The following is an 8,978-nucleotide window of genomic DNA, read 5'->3' as shown; positions in this document are numbered from 1 at the left end:
ACATTTCCAAAACGTGATGCAGTTCTCTGCTGCAGTGAGAGGCTTGGTGGAGGCTCAGGCTGTGTGGCCCAAATGGCACAATATTCCCTATATAGTAGTGCACTACTTTTGGTACTTTTGACCAGAGCCCTATGGGCCCTGGTCAAAGTAGTGCACTTTAAAGGGAATAGGGTGCCATTTGGGACAGAGTGCAGGCTCATTAAGCAGAGTGGAGTTGGGTCGCTATGGTGTGTGGATACATCTACATAGAAATGAGTTTCTAATGCAATATTAATAATTACTTTGCTGCTATCTTTGTTTATGTGCCGTCATTGCACATGCTTAGTTAACATTGACAATACAAAACATGCATAAACAGCCACCACCTTCAACTGATAGGCATAAGCCTTCTTCATAAATCATCAACATCATCATCATCATGAAATGTCACAGAATTGAGGGAATTAAAAGTGATAGGAGGCTGTCCAAAGCAATAAAAACAGTGTAATGTGTGCCATGTATGTTTTGTTAAATATACAACAGTACTATGCATGAAGCTGTAACTGAAGGTTCTGAATATTCATTATTCCATTACTTGTGTGAAGTAGCCTAACGTAGCCAGTAGATGGAGCCAAAGGACATGTTACCTCAACATACGTCTCACTCTAAATTGACCTCAGGGGACAGACAGTCCTGAATACTAAAGGACATGTTATCTCAACATACGTCTCACTCTAAGTTGACCTCAGGGGACAGACAGTCCTGAATACTAAAGGACATGTTACCTCAACATACGTCTCACTCTAAGTTGACCTCAGGGGACAGACAGTCCTGAATACTAAAGGACATGTTACCTCAACATACGTCTCACTCTAAGTTGACCTCAGGGGACAGACAGTCCTGAATACTAAAGGACATGTTACCTCAACATACGTCTCACTCTAAGTTGACCTCAGGGGACAGACAGTCCTGAATACTAAAGGACATGTTACCTCAACATACGTCTCACTCTAAGTTGACGTCAGTAGACAGACAGTTCTGAATACTGAATAAGGAGGATGATGTATATACATTTAGACCGGTTATAGATGGGCACTATGCAGAACAAATGCAGATATTAATAACACAATGTATTGTGAATATTTTGACCAGTAAAAATAGATAAAGACATGCGTGAGAATATGACAGAGTCTTGAGAGAGCAGAGGGTGGAGGGAGCATCACACAATGGTCTTATTGAGGGGAAATGTCAGCTTGGACAGCTTGCTAAGAAGTGATCTGCATTATTGGCATGGACCCACTGACCAGGTCACAGGGAAACCTCCGTCCATGATGACCACTGTGTAGGCAGGCAGAGGAAGCTGAGAATGCACACACTGAGATGCACATGCAGTTATACACACGCACGCAAGCGTGCGGAAGACGAGACAAGTGTCTCCCTTTTCGAATATGTTTCCTCTCACCCCACTCAGTTGCCCCTATTTCAACTGGCACTCCTACAGTTCTTGAGCAGGAGGACAGCTGGTTGGACAGGAGAGGATATTGTTTCATGTCCTCACTATCTGCTTGAGGATTTTTGAGTGGGTTTGGAGTTTTCTGTGGGTTATGAGAATATTCCATCAACGTCCCACCAAACATGGTTGCCATGTTCTCAGAATATAAGATATACATTTCTAAACATGTTTCATGGGAATGTTGCAAGAACATTCACATGTCCAAAGAAATATAGATCACATCTTGTTATTGAGCCAATTAAGGCCCTGATTGGTTAACTCCTGATCCATTCATAGCTCTTTGTTTGTGGGCAAGGTCAGGGATACTCACACACAGTGCCTTTAACATACAGTGTTTTCAACTTACATACTTCACATAATTGTGCATGTTCATTTATACAGTAATTATTATTCAACGTGTCCTCACCTGGGACTTGAACTCACAACCTCTTGGTTCACAGTACTCCGATCTTCCTGCTACGCCACCAGGTCCGTGTCAGGTGTCAGTTCATCTGACTATTCTCATCATTGATTTGATTTACTTATTTCAGCAATTGAAGGGCTTTCTGTATAGTTGTCTAATGTTGGTGAGGCATATTAACCTGTTTTAATGATACTCCTGAATCACTATGATCAATACAATATTTTCTAGAGTGTACTTTTAACAGAGCTGAGATTTACTTCAAAGTGCATTCTACCTATTGCTTACACCCTTACTGGGACAGTGGTTAGGGCATTTGTCAGTGGTGCCAGTGGCCTAGGTTTGAGACCCGGTAGGGGAGTCACTCTACTCTCATGTTCTTAGCAATACCTTCCTAATATTGAGTTGCATCCTCTTTTGTCCTCAGAACAGCCTCAATTCGTCAGGGCATGGACTCTACAAGGTCTCCATTGTTAGGCCCTGTCTGGGATCTGATTAATAGGAAGTAAATTAAGAGGGCGTAAAGGGATTCACTAGAAACTGATTGACCTGCAGCTAAAATACAGGGATCTGATTCATTAGGAATTAGATTAACAAGGAACTGAATCAGTGATTCTCTTGAGATTAACCGTAATGGACTTGATCAGATGACTTGATAGTTTGATTTGACTCCGAGAAGACTATGTAATTACATGGAAGCACATCGGTAGTGATGGTGAATATGAAGCTTCCTAACATGTCCTAACTGACCTCTGAGAAGGACTGTTATCCCCCCACTGCCCACTAGAGAGGGAGGTAACACAGAACACAGCTTGCTCCCTCTGTCACATCAGTTGTTCATTTTGGCATCAGACCAACAACCTCCATGGCCGTGTTCGAGAGCATCAAAACCGTGATGTATCGTGGGTAAATTGTGACTGACTGATCTACAAATAATAATGAGTTTCTATTTATGATGCAAGGTGATTTGTAGATCAGTCAGTCGACAGTCGCCTGCACTGTCAGCTGCAATGTCGAACAAGCCCAATGGGCGCGTTCGAGTAGATTACTTTTGTGAAGTTGGTCACCGCCTTTCAAAGTGTGTTGCGTTATGGTTATAAAAATTGTCTGACTTGCGACTGACTACATATCGACTGCATAAACGTAAAAAAATAAATAAAATAATGTGATCAAATGTCATGCAGTTTTTGATGAAGTCGCCATCAAGTCGAATCACCTGCAATGTGGGAGGCGCTATATGTCAACCGATCATTGTTTTTGTTTGACCCACGCACATAGCCAAAGACGTGACTGAAACAGGAACTAACTTTGCTGCGATTCTAAAGCTACAGGGCATACAAATGAAAGGGATATTTGAGATCTCTCTAACAAATTCATGTTATGTTTTCAGTTTGTGAGTGTGACTCACAAACTGTTTATTTCGACATTTATACAGAAAAACATGTATAAACAATAGCAGCTATGATGAAACACTGCCATGTTGATCTGAACCTTGCTGTTAGAAAACCACAGCAGTGTCCGGCTTTCGGCTGTCGCAGATGCACCTCCCCCGACTTCACACGCCAGCTTTCGTCTACAGTCGGCTCCGTTAGGCTCACTGCTCAAACACACCGAATGTCACTGGCAAGCAGCACTGCAGACGTCAGCCCAGTGGAAGTCATTCAAGACAACATTTGGTAAGGATGGATTGAACGGTTTCTCAAGAGGCCCGTAAAGCATGTCATCAGAGAGCACCCAACACTTTATTTCCCACAGTTAAGGTTAGTGTTAGTCAATGGAGCGCTTGTTTGTTTGAACAGATGACAATGGGATATAGACATGGCACATGAGTAAAGGCTTTCACATCTTAATTAGTTTAATAGCTGTAATCAACTTGGGTTGTTTGTTGTTCAGTAACTTTCAACTGGTGACTGTGCTTTAGGGCAGTGCTGTATGTATCCTGTATTCAGACATGAAGATGAAAAATGGGTTCCTGTCTTTCATAGCCCTTATGCTGGCACCATCTGTAAGTTTAACTTTTCTTTATGTTTTATAAATGCCGTTGTTTAGCCGATTATATAACTTTCTACCAGATCAAAAAGATTGCTAGCCAAAACAGACTTTTGCTAGCACCATCTGTTTGCTAGCACCATTGAAATGTACTTCCCCATTCTACTGACCTCTTTTGACCTATGGCCAAGGAGGCCCTCGACATAAGAAGACTGGAGGCCATTGTTGGTAAGATTAACATTGTTTATCTGTGTTGTCTTATGTGACCTCTGTTAGCAGATGATTGATAAGGCTTATAATTGGTTGCCTCTTGTGCTTGTCTTAATTTTCTAAACAGTTACGAGGTGGAGAAATGTGGCTGCAACAGAAAAGAGGATTTGAAGATAGTTAAATCAAAGCTGAATGAAGACAAGGCCTCAAAGGGATTAACACACTATGTAAATATGTAATTTATTGTGTAATGTAATACATTTAATAATAAAAAAAATTCAATTACGTTTGTAGTAGCTTATCATTTCTTGTTTTATGATATAACTACAGTTAGAAACTTGAGGAAATAACATGTGCACTAGTATAGTAGTGACACAGTGATTTTGAATAGGCAAACAGTAGTAAATGTGTCAGTTGTCAATAGGAATTCAAAAGGGTTTATGTAGGTAATGAAAAAGGATCAAGAGCAATTCAGTAGTGACACACAAATGGCAGTAGTAATTCAATAGGGTTTGAGTAGGCATACAGCAGTAATGTGTAGGCAATACATAGTCATTAAATAGTGAACATGTAGGAATTGTGTAGGTATGTGTTGGTTTTAAGTAGTAGATACTCAAAAGCTCCATATTTACACAGCAATCATTAAGGGAGAACTATGTAGTGATTTGAATAGGAAATATGTATTGTTCACCAGTAGTGAAATATCCCAAACATCCTGATCACTCACTCATCACTCATTACTACTTTAATTATTTCATAAATCACTACTGGTTTTCTAGAAATCTCAATTTATGACAGATTTATATATGATAATTTTTCACAAGGTAGTTTTGATGTAGTGAACTACTTTTTCAAAGTAACTTTAGTTAAACAAACTATTTATTTTAAGGGTAGCTTTACTGTAGCTCAACTTATTCCAGTGTGAAATAATCGGTAGCTTGGTAAACTACACTGAGTGTACAAAACATTAGGAACACCTTCCTAATATTGAGTTGCACCCCCTTCTGCCTTCAGAACAGCTTCAATTCGTCCTGGCATGGACTCTACAAGGTGCCAAAAGCATTCCACAGGGATGCTGGCTCATGTTGACTCCAATGTTTCCCACTGTTGTGTCAAGTTGCATACCACCCTGCATCCCACTGCTGGCTTGCCTCTGAAGTTAAGCAGGGTTGGTCCTGGTCAGTCCCTTGATGGGAGACCAGATGCTGCTGGAAGTGGTGTTGGAGGGCCAATAGGAGGCACGCTTTCCTCTGGTCTAAAATAAATAAATATCCCAGGGCAGTGATTGGGGACATGTCCTGACACCCTGTGGTCACTAAAGATCCCATGGGATTTATCATAAGAATGGGGGTGTTAAACCTGGTGTCCTGGCTAAATTCCCAATTTGGCCACCTAATCATCCCCAGCTTCCAATTGGCTCATTCATCCCCCTCCTCCCCCTGTAGCTATTCCCCAGTTTGTTGCTGTAAATGAGAATGTGTTCTCAGTCAACTTACCTGGTTAAATAAAAAGTTGTCTGTATGTTCTTTGTGGGTGGTGGACCATTCTGGATACATACGGGAAACTGTTGAGATTGAAAAACCCAGCAGCGTTGCAGATCTTGACACACTCAAACCGGTGCACCTACTACCGTTCCCGGTTCAAAGGCACTTAAATATTTTGTTTTGCCCATTCACCTTCTGAATGGCACACATACACAATCCATGTCTCAATTGTCTCAAGGCTTAAAAATCCTCCCCTTCATCTACACTGATTGAAGGGATTGAAATCATAGCATTCACCTGGTCAGTCTATGTCACTCAGTGTATATATTCAGAGCAGCTTCCCCAACACTGGCCAGACAGTGTATGATGCACTCCTAGTTAGAGCTATGGGAAGAGATGCTGTGGGTGCTTGTGTAATGGAGGTGGTTTGGTGAACCATGCTCACGGGATGAGTAACCTTGCCTGAGGCCTGGAGACCTAGAGGGTAGTGCGTTCGGCCCGGTACATCACTGGGGCCAAGCTTCCTGCCATCCAGGACCTCTATACTAGGCGGTGTCAGAGGAAGGCCCTAAAAATTGTCAAAGACTCCAGCCACCCTAGTCATAGACTGTTCTCTCTGCTACCGCACGGCAAGCGGTACCGGAGCGCCAAGTCTAGGTCCCAAGAGGCTTCTAAACAGCTTCTACCCCCAAGCCACAAGACTCCTGAACATCTAATCAAATGGCTACCCAGACTATTTGCATTGCCCCCCCCCCCCTTTTACGCTGCTCCTACTCTCTGTTTATTGTCTATGCATAGTCACTTTAATAACTCTACCCACATGTACATATTACCTCAATTACTTCGACTAACCGGTGCCCCCGCACATGGACTCTGTACCAGTACCCCCTGTATATAGCCTCGCTGCTGTTATTTTACTGCTGATCTTGAATTATTTGTTACTTTTATTTCGTATTTTTTAGGTATTCTTTCGTAAAAATGCATTGTTGGTTAAGGTAAGCTTGTAAGTAAGCATTTCACTGTAAGGTCTACACCTGTTGTATTCCGCGCATGTGTCAAATACAATTTGATTTGATTTGATTTGAGCTCCCGAATGAATGCCTCAGCTGAGATTAGCAGTTTGTCCAGCAGGACATCCATTGGAATAGCCCAGTATGTGAAGAGATACAGTGACCATCTCAAATAGTCTAATACTTTCAAGTCTTGCGTTACCATACTTCCAAGTCTTGCTTTTACCAATGAGGAAGCATGGATATCGAGGTTTGCATACGACAGAAGATTTAGCTAATCTCAGCTCAGTTTGTCCAGCAGGAATCCATTGGGATTGCCTAGCAGGTCAACTAATACTGACACCGTGACCATCTCAAAGACTACAGCTACACCCCAGGTCTCATTGACTATCTCAAAGACTACATCTACACCCCAGGTCTCAGTGACCATCTCAAAACTACATCTACACCCCAGGTCTCAGTGACCATCTCAAAGACTACATCTACACCCCAGGTCTCAGTGACCATCTCAAAGACTACATCTACACCCCAGGTCTCAGTGACCATCTCAAAGACTACATCTACACCCCAGGTCTCAGTGACCATCTCAAAGACTCCATCTACACCCCAGGTCTCAGTGACCATCTCAAAGACTACATCTACACCCCAGGTCTCAGTGACCATCTCAAAGACTACATCTACACCCCAGGTCTCAGTGACCATCTCAAAGACTCCATCTACACCCCAGGTCTCAGTGACCATCTCAAAGACTCATCTACACCCCAGGTCTCAGTGACCATCTCAAAGACTACAGCTACACCCCGGGTCTCAGTGACCATCTCAAAGACTACAGCTACACCCCAGGTCTCAGTTCCTTTCAGACACATCTTCTTAAACAAACAAATAGACTAGAGAGGATTAGTCCCTTTCTAGCTGTCCTCCATTGGGGCCCAGCCAACATTAACCAGCCCAGTCACACGTGTGCTAACTATTACGTCAGGATCACGTCCCATTTTAACAAGGTCAGATTTAACACTACTAATTATGAACACTACTCTACAGGCTGGGGTTATTCCTCAACGGGGACATTGCCTGCATCCCAAATGGCACCCTAGTCCCTACATAGTGCACATCCTTTGACCTAACCACGTCCCCAGGCACAATTGCTACCGCATATAGTCTCGACAGCGAGAGAGCCGGCTGGTGGGCGAGATTAATAAGTAGTAATTATTAAGTAGTGCACTACATAGGAGATAGGGTGCCGTTTGGGATGCAGACAATGTGATTCACACCTGCATAGAGGTCAATGGATTGGCCTCCTGCATAGAAACCATACATTTCAATAATCACTGGAGAGAGTTCAAACATACTGTAGGTTAATTGTGTTTTAAGGGTTTTAAAGTTCACAAGTCTCCAGTTCACAAGTTCAACATGTCTGACTGATTCTCCCTCAGTCACTTTAACAAAATGTATATAGAAAGATATATATGATTGTGTATAATTTTCCAGTAAGGTATTTCAACCAAATCGATATAATCCACAAAGGATGAATGTAGTCTATTGACTGTAAAACTGTTTACACAAAGCATCCCCAATCTGTTTCTTTATGAGATCCCTGTAGTGGAGAGAACTCCGTCCTCAGTGCATTACTTTGTAATTGTTTGTAATGTCTTTTTAGTTCTGTGTTGGGCCCCAGGAAGGTTGGCTGATGTTATAGCGTCAGCTAATGGGGATCCTAATGGAATAGCATACCAGAAACAATCCCCATCCTAACCCATTTTTAAAACCATGTTTTAGAAATTTCTTAGAAATGCCCTCGTGGACTGGGACTGGGATTGCATAGATCTTTCCTTCCAGATGCCCAGTCTGACTCGAGCTGGCTCCAGTATCTGTGATGGGACAAAGCATCAGAACAGAACAATCTCTGCAGATAGCCAACCAACCCAGCAATCCTGGGGCACAACTCCAGTCTCAGGTCCAACTCAGTTCCAGGGCTTTTTCAGTACAGGCAGTTGTGCTAAATGAAGTGCAATATTGGCGTACAGTTGAGTTACAGCAAGGAAAGGTTTACAGGAAGACTGACTCAGGACATTATATTGGGATGCTCCACGTGGCATCCTTCAGATATGCAGCATTAAAACTAGATAGCGGAGCGTTGAGAAACAGAGATACTAGTCCTTCCTCTGTCCCACACACTGAAAAACAGACCACAACAGACCACAGTTTGAATCAACCCCCCGATAGCCAATGTGATATTTTTTTTATGAAAGATAAAATAAAGACCAAAGATAAGCTGTACATGACATAAACCCATACATGACTCACACATACGTTTCCATTTGACTCCTGAATTGTGCTTAACGGTGGGTAACTATGGAGGATGAAAGTCTCTGAGTGTTGAGGATAAATTACCT

The 8,978-nt window shown here is 42.4% G+C and overlaps 1 long non-coding RNA gene across 2 annotated transcripts; it reads left to right on the top strand.

The window, feature by feature from the left end:
• Positions 1–3,403: 3,403 nt before the first annotated feature.
• Positions 3,404–4,306, top strand: LOC121585475. 2 transcript variants are annotated; one of them, XR_006003844.1, is made up of 4 exons: positions 3,404–3,568; positions 3,814–3,897; positions 4,073–4,109; positions 4,219–4,306. It is a non-coding gene; the product is annotated as an uncharacterized LOC121585475 (long non-coding RNA). The 2 variants fall into 2 exon arrangements; XR_006003845.1 differs by having other exon boundaries at positions 3,404–3,652.
• The last annotated feature ends 4,672 nt before the right edge of the window (positions 4,307–8,978 follow it).

Source organism: Coregonus clupeaformis, chromosome 17 (assembly GCF_020615455.1).
Source record: "Coregonus clupeaformis isolate EN_2021a chromosome 17, ASM2061545v1, whole genome shotgun sequence".
In the NCBI taxonomy this organism is placed as follows: Eukaryota; Metazoa; Chordata; class Actinopteri; order Salmoniformes; family Salmonidae; genus Coregonus; species Coregonus clupeaformis.
Note: the sequence above shows the minus strand (reverse complement) of the source record. Positions and strands in the feature narration are given on the sequence as shown.